Source organism: Rhea americana, unplaced genomic scaffold (assembly GCF_003343005.1).
Source record: "Rhea americana isolate MKP2758 unplaced genomic scaffold, rheAme1 scaffold_74, whole genome shotgun sequence".
Classification (NCBI taxonomy): Eukaryota; Metazoa; Chordata; class Aves; order Rheiformes; family Rheidae; genus Rhea; species Rhea americana.
The window spans coordinates 128,874-150,856 of record NW_028186912.1 but is presented as its reverse complement, the minus strand read 5'-3'; the positions used below and the strand labels follow the sequence as shown (position 1 = coordinate 150,856).

Sequence of the window (21,983 nt, the reverse complement as noted above, 5' to 3'; positions counted from 1 at the left end):
ATCTTTTATTTTAAAAAGTTAGAAAATATAATATGACATACTAGATGAACAGATTTTAAATTTTAAGAAATGGGACACTGAGAAAAGATGAAGTTAGAAGATATTTAACAAATGTAAAGCTTTAAATATATCTAGTCATTACCCTCTCCTTGACCCCTTCAGCACTGCTCCAAAGTTCCAGCATTATGAGGATGTGGAATTTACAAAGTTTTATTCTCCATAGTTAAAAAAAATGTAATGAGGTGTCCTCAAATCAGCCTCCCTGTGTGTTCATCCTATACAGTGAACACAGGAAAAGAGACATTGTGTGGTAATATTAAATGCTTTACAACACTGCATCTGTAACACAAAAAAGCAGAATTAAGCTGATTTGACAGATACACAGTGCTGCATCAACTCTATCCACTTTTTTCTGCAGGGCTCAAACCAGGTTTCTGCCTGCTGTCCTGTCAGACTGCCCTGTACCCCGAACAGCAAATCGAGGCTATATTCTTCAAACCTTCTACTGTCATTCTTGATGCTTTTATCCAAGTAAGAATTCATCTTTCAGATGAATCTTTGTTATTTCACCCTACTTTTATACTGCTACACCTAAGTTTAGTATGACTGGTTCTGCTGGTTCTGCTAGTCAAACAGACAAGACTCTCTAAAGGCAATTACTATTTGCACCATTGACCTGCAAGATGATTTGCATTTGTTTCTTGGACCTGAAGCCAAWCTGATCCATTCTATTCACACTGATAAGGCAGCATAAGGGGACAGAAATTGGATTAGCTGTGTTTCCCTGGAAATGAAGCAATCCCTGGATRGCATAAAGATGATATGCCTGACTCTTACCCACCAGCTTCTTCCCACATGTGGGAATATGGAACATTCCAAAGGTGTGAGAGCGTGGCCAGAACAGCTCACACTCCAGCTACCTTTGGCTAGAAAATTAAAATAGTTCATCAGTTTTGTCATTTAAGCCTGTGGAAAAAAGCCTGGATGAGAGAATAGAGTAAAGAATTCCAGTCTGTGCATGTTTTATTTTCRTGCTGCACGGAGTTGTTACCAACTGCCCAAGGTATAGTAGCATAGCAACTAAAAGCCATACTTTTTTACTTCTAATTTTTACCAGAATATTTACCTTAGAGTAGCTTGATATGCTACTGAAAAGCTATGCCAGGAAATTGGCCCCTGCCCTCAACTTAGGATAGAAAGGAGATTAGTGTGTCCAAGTGTTAACTGTGAGCACTGTCCAAAATGTATGCAGGAAATTGTTTGTCTAAACAAGGATTTGGCCCCTGTTTTTTAAAACTTTGTGCATGAACTAGGCAGAAATCCTCTGCAAACCTGATTTGTTCTCACTAATATAAGCAGAAAAGCATTAATCTATATCTATTCCCTTGGATTATTAACATGTGCTTATCACATAGGGTGAGTGTGAAATGCTAACTCAGCAAAATTCTTCACCCCAGAACTGCAATCCAGCATGCTTCCCAGTGGCTAAGGACAAGACAGCAGAGTATCAGATCACGTAAACCTAGTGAACTACAGCAGAGACAAAAGCAAGGATGGACTGTCTTCGCTATTAGGTATGTCTTTACAGTTCACAGCTTGGTTTAATAGTCTGGCTAAAACAGTATCTGCTTTAATAGGGTGTCTGGTTAACAAATATTTATCTAAAGCATAAAGAGATTCCTGAGTAACATAACCAATTCGATTACAGAGCTAGCAAGTTGTAGGCTAATAAATCAAAGCTCTTCCCATTCTTTTGTCCTAATATCTTGGGCTCATTTCTAAAAGTAGTGCCTAAATGTGTGTTGTGCATGTGATAGATTTACTTATGAATCCAGTCCTACAGGCACTTTACAGCTGTACAAGGTGCTTTGTAGACACATCTAACAGGACATTCTCCAATTTATTTCTGTCTAYGGAGTACATGTACATCAAGCTACTATAAAACAGTAAAAATCACATTCATTTAGAGCAGCATACCATAACATATCTGTTACAATCGTTAACGAGATGATGCATGAATTCATTAAAATAGTAAAACATGTAATACTCACAGCTCAATATTTTCTTACACATGAAAGACAGTAATATTTTACATGTGAAAACCTGCTGCCCCTCAGTGGTTTCTAAAAGAAACAACAGAACAATGCTCTCTCACTCGCAGTAACAATAAGGATCTGCTTAGAATGTAGCATTTCTGGTTAAAAAAATAAAATTTTCAAGAATAGCACGATGTGAAGGAATAGTCTGTAAGAAGACAAATGATGATGATGCCAGGCTGGTCTACCAATTTACTGAGCCCAGCACATGTACCTCCTTCCCTCCAAACAGTGTTTGCTGTCATTTCCCACGGAGTCACAATGAACTTTGAGTTAGATTGTGGCCATAAGTCATAGTTGATCCTGGAAAGGGCATAGGAAGAAATGTGGTAGTGAAGAAATGCTGAAATTCTTCAGAAGACTGCCCCTGATATTTAGAAGCATTCAGTGWCCACAGCTACAGACAGAGCCAATGTGACCTTCAAGTAGTTTGCATGACCAAAGCAAAATTGTTCACTCAGTAAAGAAAATAAGACTGAGCTTCCTCATCTGGAATAACATCTAGTCTGTGCAACCACTAATAGCATGAATAAACAATAAGGATGTGACAGAAGTTTATGGCAGTGGAAGAGCAATTCATCTGAAGAAGCTTATATAACTGGATAACATTTATATAACCTCCATTGTTACAGTTTCTCAGTGCTCTATAATCTTATAAAGTGTTTAATTTTACAAGAACTCAGTGAGGTAGGTTAACTACTGACCACCCATTTTGTATGCGTGTAACCAAAGCAAAAGAAAAGGAAAGGGCTATAATCGGACTGATTCACATAGGTGCCTAACTTTGCTATCATAAATACTTCCTCCACTGATTGCACAGGGCAACGGAGTCTTGCAGTCTTGTAGAGACAGTGCTATGAATTGCTGAGCTCACTCTTAAACTGACATGCCATAGCAGTTGCAAAATCAAATGTTTGAACTGATAGTGTGTGGCTGGAATATGGTCTTAAAGAGTTTGTCCATGGTCATGCAAAGTTTACAATAGAGCAGAAAGTTGAAGTTAGATGTTTCCTCGGTCACACAGATCAGAGAGGAAAAATTTTGGGAAAGCAGGATCTCTGTAAGTAATCTTTTAAAGTAATAACAGTTTTAGGTGAACCAGAGGAAAGCTCACTCCCTTTATCTGGCTTATGAACGTCCTGTAGGAGTTTCTGGCAGACAATAACATACCTGCTTTGCCCCAGGATTGCTTTCTTCCCAAGAGCCAGTTAGCTCCCTCTTCTTTCTGTGACCTTTTTTTTTTCCTTATAAGAGACCACAAGCCTCATTTTCAATTTGACCAAAGATGATTATAATTGATGTGAATTATGCAAAGTGTTGTGCTGCATTTTCCATTCTGGCTGATTCAAAGCCTTGGGTCTGAAACCCGCCTCTGAACTGCCGTTCCCAATCTAAATCTGTAGACCAAGCCTACTTCTAGTTTCAGAATTCTTTGTCTAGCTGATCATAATAATTATGATTTGTATGAACATAAGTCACAAATTTAAATTTGAGTTAGTGGATGAATACCATCAGACAAAACTGTCCGTAAGTAAGTTCCTTGCAATACATAAATAACTCTGCTGAGAGCATAACAAAGGCCCTTTGTGTTCTTACACAGYGGAGCCAAAAATGTTCTTGAAGCAAGTTTGTTTTCAATATAATTATATACAGCTCATACATAAAACAGCTTGTCGTGCTGTAGCCAAAATGTAGTCCTTTAGATTCCATGAACATCTTCAGCTATCTATATTAAGAGTAGAAACAAATGTATGGTAAGACTGTTTATATTTCACTGTGTCCTTTTTTCATTCCATTTGATATATCACTTCTTCTAAGGACACAGCCCTGCAAGAATCTTACTGCTGGCACAAATGACTGCCTGTAGAAATYGCCTTGCAGCACTGGGGCTTTAGTCTGTATTCAAAACTGTTTAGATATAATTTGGTATAGTGCCTGTTACCGATTCTGATTGGGGACTTTAAATTTTGCAGTGATAGAACTGAAAAGAAAATATAGGAAATTCATTTTCAAATAGAGTAGAAAGGCTGAAGAATTTGGAGGAAATTCTTTGTATTAGGTGTGCTAAAAACAGAAGGATATGTTCAAATTTTCCAGCAAAAGCTTAGATGCCTAAGATTTTATTTTAGGAAACAGAAAGTTTTCCCAGACATCTCTATCAGCTGAAGCATCCTGTCAGGATGAGGCATTTGGAGACTTCTCAACAACTAAATAATCCTTGTGCACTTGCAAATGATGGAAACAATTCTGAATTTCCTATAGTCTGTGGAGAACCAGTTTTCACTCCCTACAAGAAAGTATCACATTTCTGCTGGGAAATTTTGTTCCTTTGTCATTTTTCTTCATGTTGCTGCATCCTTTCATTCCACAGTATAATGACTGTAAAGCCAGATGTCTATTACAACCTGATTCTCCCTTGTGTTCTCTCTTGTGCTTCAGCATTTAATATCTTCCTTTTTGAGTGCACTAATGGATGATAACTGAAATGATGATAATCCACAGGCAGTCTCATTCTTCAGTAGAGTGCATTTCTCTGCCACTGAAACATCTGGGTTTAGCTTATTCCAGGAAAAAAAAATGCCTTTTATAGAAATTATTTTCATTGTATAGAAATCCATAYTTAGTAAAGGGCTGTTATAGTGACCAATCTTGTCCTCATCCTTACTTATAATGAAAGGAGGATGTCCCTTGGACAAAAGGTGTGCCCATGGCCATGCCATGGTGAGAGCTGGAAAAGACCAAAGGATGATGCCCTTTTAAGCCCAGCAAAGAGAAATATTTTGTGCCAGGGAAGGGAAACTCTACATATAAATTTCAAATGTGTGTCACAAATAAAAACTGGTAGATAAAGGATAGAGTAAAGAAGAATCTAAAGGACATCCCTTCTTAATTTAAAATTACAGAGAACGAAAACCCAAAAATTTAACAGCAATTTTTGGACTCCTGAAACTTCAGAGGGAATAGAGTCTGCCAAAGCCAGACTGACTATCTGCACCAAACCTCGAGGTAATTCTGCACTTCAGCCTGAACACACCATAACCATCTATGTATCTCTGAAAACTAATACCACATTGGCTGTCTGGGCCCTAAATTCTATCTTTGGACACTAAATGCCTGGACTCTGATAAAAGCTTCAGACTGAAATAAGGAAAATATTGATCAGATTCACTAGGCAGAAAAGAAAAACTAGAAGTCAAGCTGAAATTTTTACTAACAAATCTCATTAAATATATGGAGCTTAGACAACCTAGTGCTSTCTGAAGAGAACTGTCCCAGAAAAGGCATGTAGAGAAGTAGAACTAAACCCTTGTTTTCTGCTCAGTTTTCTACATGTGGCATTAAAGTGCTGTTTCAGAATAATTTGCACTGAGAAGTGCTACAGGTTCCTAAACACAGATTAGTTCAAGGTATTACTATTAACRTAGTGATTGTGAAGGTATGTAAATAAGAGACTGTAGATTTTTTAAATAACAATTGATATTGTGGTTTTCAAAAACAAGTATTATTGATCAGTCCCACACTGTGCCATCTGCAGAAAGACAGACTCGAAGAATATTCAGTAGTTCTCCACTAGTTAAGTTCTCAGTGAATATATCTTTGATCTCTGGGCAATTGCACCACTTAGCCAAAGTGGCTGGACATGATAATTACTTCCATTCAGCCTATTTAAGTTAACAACTGATAGGGACCCCTTGGTTTCAGGAGGGCAGGTTAGCAGAAAAKCAGTCGTGTGTGCATGTGTGTGAAACAGAGAAGTGAAGAGAAACACTGCAGATGCAGACAAGGCAGCAAAAAAGAGAGACAACCAGAGAAACAACAGCAGGAGTATGACTATGAACAAAAATAAAGCAAGCAAGAGCTTTTGGGCAAGTCTATACTGGAAAAGGCTTGGAACCAAGATTAGAGAAACTTACGTCTTTTACTTGAATCCAAACATACCCAGAGAAATATATTCAGCCTCTGCAAAAGCACTGGATTACATTAAAAAATACCAAGCTGCATCTTCAATTTCTTCTCTTACTGGAAATGCCCCTTAAGGCTCTTCCCAAACTGACGAATTACTCATGCCAAAACAGGGAAACAATATTGAGGCAGAAAACTTGGGAAGTTGTAGAGTAACTGGAACAAAAATAAAAAAATCAGAAGATTATCTGGCATGTATCTGCAACTGGTTTAATTTTGGGGGGTTGGGTGGATGATTCTGAAATTGAAAGGAGGAATGCCTTCAGCTATCTGCTTTATGATAAGTTACACAATGTCACATCTGTCATTGATGTCTATATATAAAACTATTGTCTAAAAACCTGGGTTGGAATTCAGTTTTGATGAGAATGCAGTCTCTTAGTGCTTTCTCTCAACAGCCAAACTCYTTCTTCCAGAACGGAGAYTGCCAGCTTATTCTAGTCTGCTTCTTCCTTACTTCACTTGTCTATCAGAAAGCAAACAGAATGCAAATACCATCAGTGTTAATGAGAACAGCAGAAGTTGTTACTGAACCAAATTGATATATTACAAAAAAAAAAATCCATTAATTACACACTTTGCTTGAGTTCCTTTAATTGAAAAAAAAAAAAAAAAAAAAAGATTTTGATGAAAAGAAGGAAAAAATGCAGAGATTCAGCCTGGCCCATCTACTATATTTCAGGGTAGCTGTGCTGCTCCACACATTACTTTAGTTGAGGTACAAACCTGTATACTTGCCAAATACTAGAATATACTCAGAATATTATTTTTCTCCACATTGTTGTTGCAAGAGTTTATGACAGATAATAATTGATGCCCTTTTCATAGAGAWGACTACCCATTGGATTCAAAAGATTGCAGAAGATCACGTGGTAACTGAGAGTGGTAGCTAGAAATCAGAAATAACCATGCGATTGGATGTGACAATTGCAAAATGAAAGAAAATGGAAGTAAAAGCCCCCAGAAAAGAATTGGCCAAAGATAAACATGTAAAGACTATTCCTTTGATTAAGATTTTAATGATTTCTGAGGGAAAAATAAGAAAATAAAATATCTTTGTAATGTATATACTCATAAAGAAGGGGGAGGACAATATGAAACTTTTGAGAAAATATTCTAGGATCAAAAACTAAACTCAATTCAATTGTGAAATTTTGTCACATATCGAGAATATTTTAAGTCAAATTACTTTTTCTAAGGAAAAAATAGTTTAGAAAATCCTCTTTTTCATCCAAAAATGTAGTGAGATATTAACTGGGCTACGCAAAGAAAGCAGGCCAAGCAACAAGAATGTAAGTGATGGAATTAGAGAGAAAAAAAAGGTGGCGGGAGGGAAGGAAGAAAATAAAAACAGAGAAAGCAGAATAGGAGAAGAGAGTGAAAGTAGGCAAATGAGCTGTTTGTCTCTCACTACAGTGCTTTGAAAGGCTTTCTTCTCCTCTTGCCTTCTACACTTAGCATCTTCCCTGAGGATCTCAGTGTTTCAAAACTGCAGAGATGCATCRTCATGAAGATGCATTTACATCAGTGCGCATCCTACATTATTTCAACCTCATTTTTTCTTGACTTGCTTCACACCCTCATCATTGACTACAGTCCATGAAAATTTAATAATTGCTTAGGTTACATTTCTGAGCCATCAGGCTGTCTGCAACAAATTCATCACTGCCAATTCACRCCCAGCATTATGGTTTCCTGTCCCTCTACAGCCGCACCTTCCATTTCCTTCCAGGCTGCATCTCCTCTGGTTGATACAGTTCATAGGTGATAAAATGTATTCATGTGGCTAAATAGGCAAGACTGCTTCTTTCAAGGTAATGAAAGATCCAATTACAAGATAGTCCTTAGTCCTTATTCAGGCATCATCTAATTCTTCCTGGGTCCTGAAAGCCTTTTATCTTGTAGATCCAAGGCAGAATAGCTTGGTTGCCCTTTACAAGCCACAGTAATACACACAAAAGAAATGTGAAACTGGTATTTCACCAGAAAATGTTTATTTTTAAAAATCTCAAAATTTAATTTTTAATGCATTCATAATGAAACAAAAATATTTTCCTTTGTCTTTTGAAAAAGACAAAATCATTTTGTTTACATTTCTATCCATCTAAAACAGCTTTTGAAACTAAAGTTATATAAAGTTTATATAACTAAAACAGTTTTTATTTCTAGTCAGAGTGAAAAAAAATAAAGCCAAAACGGTCTTTGGCTTCCTTCAAATCTTTTAATATAAAATCACATGCTTCTGCCTGCAAGCCTAAGGGAGTGAAGGGTTTTGGCCTCTCCCCAGAGCCCTCAACTGAGGGGCAGAAACTTATAATCCAACTCGTCCATAGTGCAAAAGTCCATTTCCATCTGTTCAAAGAAGCTATTCTGTTAATCTGAAATTGTATGTTAAAGATAGAACTACTAAGGAAACGGTATCATGGGATATATCATGACATGTGGGTTAAGAGAACATCTKCTGCTGGCTGAACAATAATATGGCTCTGATGTGGAAGCCCATCCAGAAAGATTATTTTGAACACTAGGGACAGAAGAAAGGTAGAGAGGTAATTTGGTCCTAAATAACTGTTCCTATAATAGGAACAGTAGCTCACACTATCTGATATTCAAAGGCACATGCCYTGAGAAATCTGARACTAGGAAAAGATAGCTAGGAAACATCAGTGTCAAAAAGAGGCAGCAGGTTGTAAATATTATTATTTAGAAAAGTTAGAAAAGACTAAAGCTAGGAAAGGTCTCCAGGCGTCCTTCCAAGGCCTGTGGTAAGATTGTTCGTCAAACAAGTAAATCCACTGTGACCCCGCTGGGTCTCCTTTCCTTGTCCTGGGAAAGGGTCCTAGAAGCTCAGCCAGAAGAGGGGGTATRTGATACTGCCTCTTCTAGCAGCCTTAGCAAACACACCTGTTGGAGGACATACATCACCCTTAGCTTTAGGGCCCAGATATGGTCTTTCCTCAAGCTTGTCCTTTTTTCAACAGCCATGACTCTGGATATTCAAGACGTAACTGTGATTCTCCTGGATACAGGAGGTCATGTTGTTAATGACTGGAAAATGTTTGAGTTGTCAGAGGCTCTCCTCAAATATTTTACCTTTCACGAACAGGATGCTAGTCAACGTATTAACCTTAGAAAAAAGGAGTAACTCTGACTCACTCGGCTTTGCTGACAAACTCAACTGAGGTTTTTTATTCCCCCAGTGCTTCCCCTACTTTGGAAGATGGCAACAATATCACTGGCGGGGCAATGCACATTGTCTACTGATATTACTTTTGACATAAATGTTTTGGGACCTCTATATTAAATTATTTCCTTTCTCATTTATACAGGAAGTAAAATGGAATGTCCCAAAGGGCACCAAAAACCTGACTGTTGGCCTTGGAATTTGGAGGCCTTGGAGGACACGCATGCCTACCATCATCTCTTGTGCCCTTTCCCTTCCCCACCATATTTCTTCTTCYTTCTACTTTTCTTCCTACGCCTTCAGCTCAGTACCTGTCTTAGCCAGCCAGATCATTCTCTTCAGCAGCACTGCTGCAAGTCCAAAACAGGGAGGAAGAGGAAAGCAATGCCTTGAAACAGCTCCGTGATGATACGGGTTAGCCAGGTCTTGGAGTCACCATGTGCTATGCTCATTCTCTTCTAGAAACAACCTTGTAAATTAAAGTCAGGAGCAGAAACAGAAGGTGCATTTTCTAACTTAGCTGTTTTTTTCCTTTCCCCTTTTGTGTGTGCTTATCTTGATTTATCATCAGGGAGGCAGATTCAGACTTTTACCACAACAGTAACTTTTTCTTCATCCAAAAAGGGTGATTATTACCATATTTAATATCACTTAAAAGGCTGCCAAAAAAAGCAGTTTCCCTTACTATAAGAAACAAAACAAAACCAACAACCACTACTGCAGTTACAGGGAAACAAAATAAGAGATGTGGTTAAAATCTCAAGAATCTACTTTTCCTGCTTTGTTCTTTTCTTGGTGGCTAAGAAAGGTTTAAACCTTCTTTTCCGATGTGGGTGTTTATTGAAGGACATTTGGGCGTCTATGAATTACCAGACTTAAACTATTCAGTTTCATACAGTGGCTCATATAAATACTCTTCTGACTCATCTGTTCCAGTAAAACACGCTGAAATCTTCTAATTAATACAGGATGTCACTGTCACCTCTCTACTCCCCACCAATGACTCTATAAGCACTTTGCCATTGTTTCTTCATTATTTTTCTCTTCTCAGTGCTTCTCCTCTCACTGCTTAGCTGTCATGCCTTGGGTTGCCTCCCCATCCCTCTTGACTTTGGAGCCCCAGCCACTTCTGGTCTCTCCAGGAAATAGAGGCTGTTACACTGATATCCTTTAGTGAGCTGAAAGGCTATCCTTTACGCTAAAACCTGTAGGGTTTACTTACTCTTGCTTACCTACTCTTTCAGTAAACATGAGAAAACACAACACCTGGATGATGACAGGACAAACCCCGGGATCTTGTTATAGTCCAGCTCATTCTTATTCTTGCCTTCAAGATTCTGGCCTATGGCTGCAGTAGAATTTGTAATCACTTTTCAGTTCACCCCTCCTTCTGGCCACAGCAGCCGTGACAACAATTCTATTTCTTCCAACTGCATCTCTCTCTCTGCACTGTCTTCTGTGTAGCTGCTTTTCTTGGAATGACTCTGTCTAAGCATGCCAGGTTTCCAGGCATCCATCCTCTCCTAATTTAGTACTCCCTGTTAATATCACAGATTCTAGATGATATCAAAGAACTTCACCCAATATTAAAACTGCAGAAGGTAAATCCAAGTTAGACGTGAGGAAATACCTTCTAATTGTAAAGAAAACTAAGTAGTGTAATAGCTAGCCTAACATGCCTGTGGAATCCCTGTCACTGAGACCTGAGAAAAGAGGCCACAGGGACATCCATCAGAAGCAGGTTACATGCACAGGATTATGCCTGGGGAGAATGAGATATTCTGCCCAATCTGTTGAGGTCCCTTCCAGCCATAGTTTTTGATTCTATAACAAAAGTAGTAATATCTGACTCCAGGTAACCCAAGAAAGCCTACCATGAGCTCTGCTCAAGTGGCCAGTTAAAAGTTATGATTAAATTACACTGAGACATGACTCCTGATAATTGTTTAACGTAAGAAATATGTTGCCATCTACGGCCCCACTGTATGTTGCCCTTTTTACATCTGCCTTTTCCCATACCACCTCTCTCTATTTCTTAGAGTCTGCTCCAACTGCAAACACATCCAGACAAATAGCTTACGTGGAATACTACTTGGAATGGAAGATGTTCCTTTCAAGTCAGTGAGACAATTCACAGTAGTAAAGTTAACCATGTCCACGTCCATAAAATATTAGTGTAATGACAATCGAGATTCGAGGGACTGAAGACTCACATTCAAATAACTAATAAGGAATTACAAATTATCTATATTGAATTTATACTTTTGATGACTGAAATGGCATTGAAACTTTTGCAGTTCTACATGGTAAAAATAATAATAATAATAAAGTTTTCATTGCCAGATTAAATACATTTGGTACTACTCAAAATCCTCAGGAAAATTCTTAATGTAATTTGTGAAATTGAAATGAAAGGATGCTGAACAAAGACACCTGATGAGAGCCTCCTGTTATTTGCAGGGTAACCAGTGAAACATCTCCATTCCCAGAAGGAATTGCTTGAATTGTTCACTGGAGCAAGTGTAAAATAGATGTGAAGCAATGCAACTGTTGATTCAAGATGTTGAACTTCTTTGACATAGCCCATAAAATCAGAACACATTACATTGGACTTAGTCACATCAAGTGAAGATCTTTAGTAGATCAGTTTCTATCAGCAGACCTATTCAAAACTCTGGCTAAAAATGAACAAAAGACAAAATAACACAGATCAAAAGAAGTCCCTCAATCTGCTCTAAAGGTTTGCAGAAAACAAAAAACCACTAAAAAGAATGCAGCTGTTAATTACAAAAGAATCGGTGATATTAATAAGCACAAATTGAATGATTAATACATAAATGAGTTTGCTGTGTGGGTACACAAACAAGGAACTACCGAGCAAAATAAACAGGACCATCTTTCAGCATTCAATAAATAGAAATAACACAATCATTAAGAAAAGCATTCTTACATCACCAGAAAGGATGCCATAAGCTGTGCAAATGNAAAAAAAAAACTACCAAATAACTACTGAGTACTCAATTAACAATACTTAAAGAAGAGCTTGTTCTCTTTTTCCCCAAATATATTTGTCTAAAAACAGATACATCTCTTCCTTCCTTTAAACATTGATAGACCTATTTCTGATAATTATGGTTATGCCAACTTGAATATCTCCAAAGGGAGAAATATATAGCACATATTTTTGATATAATTAAACAGAAAGAATTTGCCATGGTATGATGACAATACATTACAAACGCGAACTTGAATGACAACTCAGAATTCTTTAGAACTTGAATCAGCAAAGAATGTTAAGATGTGTTTGTTGTATGATGCAGTTCTAGAAATAATGGCTTGCCGGAAAAGACATCAGCTGATAATTAGCAAGAAGCACATGAGAAGTCATTAATGAGAGCCATTCCTAGGGATGACCATCTACTTTGCAAAAAGCAAGCAAATACACAATATTGCTATGAAAATTGGCTTGCCTTACATATGCTATACCATCTTAAAATCTAACAGAGGGTTGCTAAAATATATAGTAGCTTATATTCTCATTAGGTATCCTTTCAGTAATGCCAGGCATGGAGTAAATTTGTAGAGCAGACTTTGAAAGTCAACTTTGATAATATTAGGAGTAGAGCCTGAGCTAGCAAAGCTGAAGTGCCAGGCCCAGAACTCATCGCTTGGTATGCTGTGTCAGCCTGATCTCCTAAGAAAACAAGGCTTTTACAATTGATACCAATAGGTCCAGATCTCTGCCACTTCACTCCTAATAATATTTGAACATGCTAACCGGTTTTAACCAAATCTGAAAACAGCAATGAATCATAATTCAGGCTGGATGAGATCTCGGGAGGTCATCTAGTCCAACTGCTTAAGTGTAAAGGTAACTGAGTTTTTTTGTAAGTTTCATAAAAATCATCTCTTAACGTACACATATAAATACAGCTTATACTTTGTACCAGCTGGTTGACCAACCAAGACATACACACCTATATTAACATAGCTTTGGGCAAATCGAAGCACATACTGACTCTTGCCCACATAGGTTGGAGCCTAGGGGGGCACAGAGTGAGTTAGGATATTAAACTATATACAATGATATAGAACATAAATCCATATAGAAACAGTTTTGAATAATTCTACTGGTCATAATGTAAATTATTTGCTTGAGGCATAAATCTTGTAATTGAAAGCAGTAAGGCTCATTAAATGGGCTAAAAAATAGTAATGTTAGTCTTCTGCATAAAATGTGACCTAGGTAACCTTCTGATTTCAACTAAATAAGCCAGTTGTCATTTCTGCTTACAAACATCCTTGTAAAGTAACATGACATGGATGTTGTTACTTTCTGATTACAGGCACTTCACAGTAAATTTTTTTTTGCACGAAGGATTTGAGATACTGCTTAAGAGGAAAAGTATTTATTTCTAAAAATAAAAATGTATTGCTCTCCCTTTTTACAAGCCTTATTTGCTTTCAGCCCAGCTATTCATCAACAGTCATGTGAGAGTAGTAAAGAATCACAGAAAGAACCACTTTCTACAAATGCTGAACTTTGTTTGGATACAAAAAAAGTGCATTATTTAGAAATAATGCTACACCCTCTCCCATCCCACATCCTTGAACTTCTCTATTTTGCAACAGAATGTCTACTTAGAAGCTTGCCAAACTGTAATGCCTAGTGACATTACAAAAGGAAACAAAATACTTCTCTCCTTAACTACTTTAATTTAAGCTACAAATCATAGATCCCTGTGAAATCTATCTTGGATTTCACTACCCTTCAAAATCTGCTCATCTAGATGTAAGGAGGGATTTRTCCATTCATTTGGTAGCATGTGGGCTCCTCCACAGATCTGGGCTTCTTTTTAAAAGGACTGTTTTCCTACCTCAGTGCTGCCAGTGAGCTCTCACGGCAATTCAGCTAAAGATGGAACCAGATGAAGATACCATCTGTTTCTCCCATACTGAGGAACTGGATCACACTCAAGTATGTAGCAGCTTAGGGTGTAGCTATGTCTAGCTACAGCAACTTATCCTATCCAATATTTATCCAAAAACAGTTTAATCAGGATGAGAATTTCCTTCATAAGTGAAGCTAAATGTCAGGCCTTCTGTTTAGAGGAGAACACAGGAGATCTCCCCGGGTTAGGGTTCTCATCCTTTGATATGAACGCTTGAGATTAAGATTTACCTATTTTATCAGTGGCTTTATTGAGACCTTCATGCCATAAATAGAATTTATTCTGTTGTGTGGAGTGTTTCTGCAGTGCTCTGGAGGATTCTTTTGCAAGACTTCCTCACTAGCATGCATTTCTTTATCCAGCAGTCTGCTCTCTTCATTGAACTGTCTCTAGCCTCGCAGGATCCTGAAGTGCTGGAACACATACCGGGCAAATTGTAGTTGCTATCAGTTATTGCTTCTACTAAAAAGCTGATACAACTTGGAACTTTTCTATACCCTGCTGACTTGCATTTTATTAGGAGACAAAATTTCAAAATGCCTAGGAAAATACTCTATGTTTAGTAAACATCATACAAGTTTAATATTATTTTTATATTCCAAAGTCTGTTAAATAATACTGGTATTAATCTGCTTTGTGTTTTAACGTCTGCCCCAACTCTGCTTCTATACTAGCATACTTTCTTGCTGTGTTCTGATGAGCAGAGCTCAATATATATATTTTCAAGGATGTTGCTCTTTGAAGACTTTAAGTATGTCTACTCAGCAGTCAAACCTGTGAATCTTGCTTGAATGTATACAAGGTAACTTGATAAATATTAGAATATTTTGGTAAAAAAAATATATCAATGTTCTTGTGATTTTATAAATCAGATACTTCATTTGATAAGTGATCAAGCTTAGAATCTTTTTTGCGTACAGTACTATCATTTAATTTATGATCAACTTCTTTTTAAGTGTTGTGATTTTGCCCAAAAACCACACTGCCACAGAACTACTATCAATTAGCAACAGTGTTCCTATTTAATTTTACACTTATCGGATGTATTTGTTACTCACACTCGCATTAATTTAAAACTCAAGGCCAGTATACAGACAGAGCAATGAGGATTAATTGGACAGCATAAGCCAATGTTCCTGACACTCCCTGAGGTGTTGACTTGCTTGGGAGTATCAGGAAGCAGAATTCCTTGACCGGTAAAACAGCTTGGAAAGTTACATACAGTGCATATAACTTCTGACACTACTCTTTTCAGTCAAGTATACTTTATTCCTTTCTTTGCTCAGTGGAGCTTTTTTGTCACCTTGATAGACAACATTTATCAGACTGAAGCTGAGACTTCTTGAGCACTGGCTAGAAATGGTGTATTTTCCCTTAAGCAGATATTTGAGCAACTTATATCCATTACTCAATCTATTCTTAGCTTTTTAGAGACTGTATTTAGAAATTGTACCATCCAAGTTGTGACCCAAAGCCAGTGTTGGCTGTGCTCACAATAGTCTGTTATGCTCATCTCAGCCAGCGTAGACTGCAGTGACACAAGGCCTGCAGAAGCTTGCAGAGGTCAGATGGCCTGGAAATGTAACTGGAAATATAAGTGACTCATCTAATAGTCAAAGTTTTTCTCTCTCAGACCAAAGGAAAAATAGCTTTATGGGAAATGTTTATGGGAAATGCCAGGATCACACACTAACTCAAAAGCTAGTGGGGCTTCAACCCACTCTTTTCATCCAGAAGTCAATCCATCTGATGAACATTAGCTACTGTTCTACAGATAGCTCCTCAACCTCTCAAAGACTCATTTTAGCACATCATTAAAAAAAAAAAAAAAAGAACAAATAAATCTAGAATTCTATAGCTTCATCTCCTGTTTGCAAATGGGAAATTACTAAAGTTTCCAACTAAAATAAATATTTCACCTTAGTAATTTCATATGATGGAAGGAAAAAATAGTTCCTCAAAAGGAGGTATTTTTCCTGATTTAGGTGTGAGGGATTTCTATCTGTTTATCCTAAACTTCAGGTAAATCTTTCCGGATACATTTGAATTTTTAGTATAGGCCTGGTGTAATCTTGCAGAGAGTTCAGTCTGTCAGCCTATCAATCTCTCTATTGGTCTATCAGGGATAGAGAGAAGGGAACATCTAAGGCTACTTAAAAAAAAAAAATCTGAGTAGTTTTCTTGTCATATGTCATGCTGACAATGATCAATCAGAAGACAGACTATTCACTACTACAGGAACTATAGTTTCCATTTTTATTTTTTAAAAAAAGATTCACGTAGGTATTTTGTCTAACTCGACGCTTGTTCTGTGGTTTGTGGCTTCCCCTGTCTAGTTACAAATGTTCTTGAATGACTGAGTTGAATTGTGGATGTGGCTAAGCATATTGTTTCCTCTTTTCTTGATTAACATCTTCCAGTGCTCTGCTAGTGTCTTGTATTGCTGCACAGCTAGACATACTGTACTTAAATCCAGGCAAGTATTCTCTTTATATTTTGAGAAATCTTAAAATAATTCAGACTGGAGTTTTTACTCTTATCCTCAAAGAAAATGTCACTTTTTGCAAACTCTTTTATAAAGTTATCTTCATCTGACTAAGCAAGAAAAAAAGTATTTTTTTTAAGTTAGAAATATTTGTTGTATTTTTGCACTTAATATAAAGAAAACAAGTACTTTTTATAACTTAAGATTTCTCCAAACTACAAATTATTCCTTCCATCATCAGGATCGTTTTCCCTATCCCCATGTACTTGGGTGGAGCATATCAGAATGAAGTTTCTGTAAATAAACAAGTTGAAGAATTGCTTTGTAAGCCACTAAAGAGCTGGAAGCTCCATCATTCCTGACTCATCAGCCTGCAAGACTGCACTGTTCCAGTTGTGCCTCTTGTTGCAAATTGCTATTTTTTTAACCACAGAGACCACTGATTACTGTTATGTAATTTAGTAAAATTCTTACCTTTATTAGTTAAACTTAGAACTTTTTCCACTGTAATGTCACATTCAACTTGGAAACTTTGTTTTTGTATCTTCTGAGTTTTCACAGGGGGATTCTTGACTACTACCAATATAATTTTTTCTTCATTGAGTTCAGTCTGCCTTTCACTTAACAGCCAAACTAACTTCGTTAGAGTATTTAGGGGGTTAAAAGGGAGAAGAATGACTTTTATGAATGATTTATCTCAAGGAAAGTTTAATTTGTATTTAAACTACTGGGCCCTCTCAGCAATAAGTGAGAGATTATATTACTCATTTAGCTTATCACACATTTGTAAAGCTTACCATACAGTAATAATTCCACCTGTTCTACCACTGTAATAATATTTGGTTACAGAAAATTCTCCAGTTCAGAGCCAGCATAAATATTCACTGTATACAGTTATGCATTGCTGTTATCCTGGGTCTACTCTACAATGCAACTCTTTGTGCTTAGAAACTACTCCAAACCTCTTCTTATATCAAAACAATTAAGGGTAGACATTTGAAGTATTCCAAAGTGCAGATCCAACTATTGCTAGAAAATATGCTTTTGGGTAGATGCTTGAYTGAAAGAGTGTTAGTAAGCCATCACAAAGTCAACAGTGCTTTCATGCATTTCCTTGTCTCACTTCCTATAGGCACACTCTGAGAAACACTCTCCAACTTTTGCCAGAACAAGACTCCTGTTAACAGATATTTCTATTTGGCTCGCCCACATTAAAATTTGAGTCACACCACCAACAGAAACCTATTAAAAATGCTTGTCAAGCATAGCTCTGTTAGCCAAATACTTACTAGCAATTTCAGAACAAAGGAAAAATACTCAATGCCACAGTATTTTGCAGCGTAGTATGAAATACCCTCCCCTCTCCATCTCAGCTACTGTAGGAAACTCTGCAGCTGGTTGACCAACAATACAACAGTCTTGCATTTGGATAAAAATCATGTTACAACAGCAGTAGTTTGGAATTGATTAAACTCTAAAACAGGCTTCTCAGATGACACCTGGCTTTCTCAGAAATGCTTTGTACTAAAACTAGTTTATCCAAGGTGTTTAAACATTCAGATTAAGGGTGTAATTTCAGTTCAGCCTGAAGCATTCTGTAGGAGTCACAAACTAGGTGCTGGAATGTTTGTATAAACATTTAAAGGAGTGTTTTTGCTCTTGTCCACAGCATCAGTCTGCCAAAGACAATTTATACATCATTGGATGAGATCACTTTGCAGTGGTTGAGGTGATTCACTGGAGAGAGGACTAAACCTTTTGTCACATGAAATAGCTCATCTACCCTAAACATGTGCTGGTATGTATGTGCAGTTCCATAGGGTTTCATCTTGTCACCAGCCCTATTCTCCATCTATTACTTATGGATCTCAATCTACCTGCAAACTACAATTAATTCAGCTGAGAATCTTTGCTATGTCTCCTTCTGTGCTAAACTTGGGTTTTATAGTTGCCTTGTTTTACCCACATCAGTGTGAACTGAGATTGTGTCTGAGAACAAGCAGGTATAGGCCAAGGGAAATGATACTGCAAGGCAGAAAAAGCACAGAGGTATTCATGGGAGTTTGCGAACCTACCCTTCACTGGCTTGCTAACTCCAGATCATATAAAATATTACTGCTGGAGACTGCCCCGTGTCAGCAACAACTCAAAGTACTGCCTGCCGTAAAAGTTCTGGGCTTGACACAATTCTTTTTTAAAAAGAAATGACATCAATTAAATTTGTAACCTGCGGTTTCAGCTCACTAGGGTAGAGCACTTCTGGCTCTCAAAAAGCTTTGGTTCCTTGAAACATAATAATCCAGTTTGTTAACTGAGTAACTTCTACTTCAATAGCCCTTTTCATAAGGTTAACTAGGCCTCTCCTGTGTACAGTTTCCAGTTTAGTGATGGGATGCACATGCATTTAAGTGTCATGTCCCAGGCAGCAGCATTCCAGCAGCTCACTTATCTCCAGGCTGTCCAGGTTTTCTTGAGAGAGAGACATTCCCCACTAATTGCTTCAGTTCCCACAAACTTTTCAACTTTTTAAAGTGCGGGAATCAACCACAAACCAAGCTGATTCGGAACTCCTTAACCCACTCCTGCTTTGTGATGGAATATATTCCACCACAAATTCTGTTCAAAAGCCAATTGCTAGCCTTTAAGAATGATAATCTGATTTTTTGCTGTTTCATTCTAAGGTGAAATTGTGTAATCACTATTAAGAACAATTCACTTAAATCTGAAAAGCTTGCCCTTTACATTTTTATCAATGTCAAGTTATGCATTTCTCACAAGTCACTGTGAAGGCTACTCAGTGTTCCTAGATAATGTAATTTTGAATAAGTTCTATTTCCTTGCAACTTTTTTTTTCTGTGAGGCAAAATAAAACAGTTCAAGAGCTGATAGCCAAGCCTCTCCGCTGCATGAGAGGAGAGACATATCAGAAACTTGTTTGTAGCTGTGCAATTTTTATTCTCATTCATTTCCCAAATGTTACGTTTTCCTGAAATCTGCTTTAAATTACACCAGCTTATCCCTCCACTATACAAGAACAACCAGACTTCAGAGACTTTGGCTCTAGAGTAACTTGCCTGGAATACCAGGACTCTGATTCTTTCACTGATGAGAGAGTCTGAATCCATGTTAGCCTGTCTTAAGCCTGGATAACATATTCTGGCTTGTCTTCATTTTTAAAATTTTTTCTTTCATGCATTATTAAAGACAAAATTGGACTGCTAATTGTTGAAAAATTATTTTTAAATAAATAACAGACTACAGTCCCTCCTCGTATATGTTCTTGCTTGGATACTTCTAGATGGTGTATAATCAAATCTTCCAAGTCATTTCACATGTTTGCTGATCTGATGCTTGAATTTGCAGTAACAGAAAAGAATGCAGTTTCTCTAGATTAAAGCATACATCACCCTTAGCTTTAGGGCCCAGATATGGTCTTTCCTCAAGCTTGTCCTTTTTTCAACAGCCATGACTCTGGATATTCAAGACGTAACTGTGATTCTCCTGGATACAGGAGGTCACGTTGTTAATGACTGGAAAATGTTTGAGTTGTCAGAGGCTCTCCTCAAATATTTTACCTTTCACGAACAGGATGCTAGTCAACGTATTAACCTTAGAAAAAAGGAGTAACTCTGACTCACTCGGCTTTGCTGACAAACTCAACTGAGGTTTTTTATTCCCCCAGTGCTTCCCCTACTTTGGAAGATGGCAACAATATCACTGGCGGGGCAATGCACATTGTCTACTGATATTACTTTTGACATAAATGTTTTGGGACCTCTATATTAAATTATTTCCTTTCTCATTTATACAGGAAGTAAAATGGAATGTCCCAAAGGGCACCAAAAACCTGACTGTTGGCCTTGGAATTGCAGGTGATTAATCATTCCTTTAGGCATGCTTATGAGAGTTGTCCATGCTGGCTTACTATAACCTACGTGCTCTGCAATGCACTTGGAAGTCTCCAAGAGCACTGAAGGCACTGCCAATTCTTAAGTAGGACAGGCCAAAATGAGCATACAGCTGCTGTGTCTCGGCACAATCAGTTAACTGCGGTTACACAAGTCCAGAATTGCTCAACACAGCTCCTTCAGAGCTGCCCCCAGCTCTCATTGCAGATGCTGCTCTTACCCTTTTGCTGCCTAACAGCAAGTGCTGCGTGGAGCACCACCTCGCGCTCTCGGGAAGGACCTYTGAAATACCTGGATTCAATCTCTAGTCAGAATTAAGCAATACAGAACAGCTAAAATAAGCTACCAAAGACCACATCCTTTATTACCGCGCAGAAAACCACTATGGGGAACAGGAAAAGCACAGACATCCTCTGCAGATACAGCCTTCCCGTGAGAGGGGTCACTGCCTCCGCAGACCCCGTCTGCTCCCCACCAGCAGCCTCCTGCGAGCCTGCGTGCAGCAGCAGGGACCCCAGAGGGCAGGGGTAGCTGCAGGCGGGGTGCAGCGGCCTCGCGGGACAAGGGGCCCCTCGGGGCCGCGGGCAAGAAGGGACGGGGCCGAGGCGAAGCTGGGGGAGCCTCAGCGACCGCGGGAGGCAGAGGCCGCTACCTCCCTTCTGTCCTGGGAGCCTGGGCCGCGGCGTGACAGAAGGGGCGGGCGGATTTCGCCCTCAACGGCGCCCTGCCCCTGGGCGGCCGGGGCTCGGCCGGTACCTGGGGACATGACCGGGCTCCGCCGTGGCGAACGGGCGGCGCGGCGCGGCCCTCCCCCGCGCGGCCGCCGCCACCAACCGCCGCGGGCAGCACGTGTCCTTCCCARCATGCCCAGCGCAGGGCCGCTGAACGGCTGCATTGTACGTACCAGGGAAGGGGCGGAGCTCCTCCCGGACCCGCCCACCAAGAGGGGGAGAGCGGGGGGCCGCGCGAGAGGTCCCTCTTGTGGCAGGCAGGAGGGGGCGGGGCCAGAGGCTTCGGCCGTCGCCGTCGGCCGGAGGGAGGGAAGTGGGACCTCGGAAACCACGGCGACAGCCAATGGGAAAGGCGCCGCAGGGGCAGGGGGCGGGGCTTCGCGAGGCCGCGGGGCGGGGCGGGCGGCGAGTTGCCGCAGCGCCACGGCCGCTTGTAAACAGATTCTGCCCCACGTGACCCGCGTGAAGTACCTGCGCGGGCCGAGCGGGGCATTGTCCGCGGCGGCGGCGGCGGGCTGGCGGCCGGCGGCGGCGGGCCCCGAGCGGAGGGGCGGTGATTCCTCCGCGTCCTCCCTCCCTCCGCCCGCCCCGTGGCGGCGGTCGGGCTCCAGCGCATCCCCCCCCCCCGTCCCCGCTCCGCTAAGATGGCTGATGGTGGGCAGTG

General features: G+C 39.3%; 1 long non-coding RNA gene and 1 pseudogene across 2 annotated transcripts; one reads left to right on the top strand and one right to left on the bottom strand.

The window, feature by feature from the left end:
* The first annotated feature begins 425 nt into the window (after positions 1-425).
* Positions 426-18,729, top strand: LOC146585927 (uncharacterized). Of its 2 annotated transcripts, none has more exons than XR_014897882.1 (3): positions 426-531; positions 1,458-1,574; positions 18,350-18,729. It is a non-coding gene; the product is annotated as an uncharacterized LOC146585927 (long non-coding RNA). The 2 variants fall into 2 exon arrangements; XR_014897883.1 differs by lacking the exon at positions 18,350-18,729 and adding an exon at positions 5,000-5,023.
* A 194-nt stretch (positions 18,730-18,923) lies between these two features.
* Positions 18,924-21,787, bottom strand: LOC146585926 (uncharacterized; annotated as a pseudogene).
* Positions 21,788-21,983: the final 196 nt, after the last annotated feature.